Source organism: Morone saxatilis, unplaced genomic scaffold (assembly GCF_004916995.1).
Source record: "Morone saxatilis isolate NCDOM2014 unplaced genomic scaffold, NCSU_SB_2.0 Contig15, whole genome shotgun sequence".
In the NCBI taxonomy this organism is placed as follows: domain Eukaryota; kingdom Metazoa; phylum Chordata; class Actinopteri; family Moronidae; genus Morone; species Morone saxatilis.
In genome coordinates this window covers 10,085,521-10,086,203 of record NW_023339707.1, presented here as the reverse complement: position 1 = coordinate 10,086,203, position 683 = coordinate 10,085,521, and positions in this window count along the sequence as shown.

Here is a 683-nt window from a genome sequence, read left to right as displayed (position 1 = left end):
CTTGGTCAGTAAGGACCACCCCCCCCCACCTGTAATCCCGCCCACCTCCCCTTAGTCCCGACACCACTTGTACAGGTGAATAAAAAAAGTTGCTAAATGTGAAATGTTACTAAAGAAAAAAAAACATAACAGTGGGTTTTAAAGTTTTTGACTAGTTTTATTAGGTGTTTTAGGATTGTGTTGAACTCATCTTTATCATTTTTTGTGAAGAAAAAAAAATTCTGAAGATATTTTGTTTTTTTCACCGTAGCAGGACTTGCGTTTCGGACAGACAGACATGGGGGTAGATATTTTAATTTTGTGTATAAACCTGCCAAATGTACTTCTTTAATTTGTAAAGCCAGTGATGAGAGAACCCATTTTGTTTTGTTGAATATCATATGTTTTACAATATGGTCATTCTATTTAATTTGGTTGCCGGTTTCACATCTATTTATGAATGATATGAAGTAACATTTTGGCTTATTTTCATCAGGGTGCATTATTATTATTATTATTATTATTATTATTGATCAAACACCATGATTATTAGAATAATAAATATTTTTTCAGAACTTGTTGTTGGTGCAAAACCAGTGTACCAGCATTAGATTCATTTTGTGTCACAAATACTTCTTTTGTTTTCTTTTGTCTGTAATAAAATGTTTAAAGTGGAGAAACTGACGTGCATGTCTCTACTTATT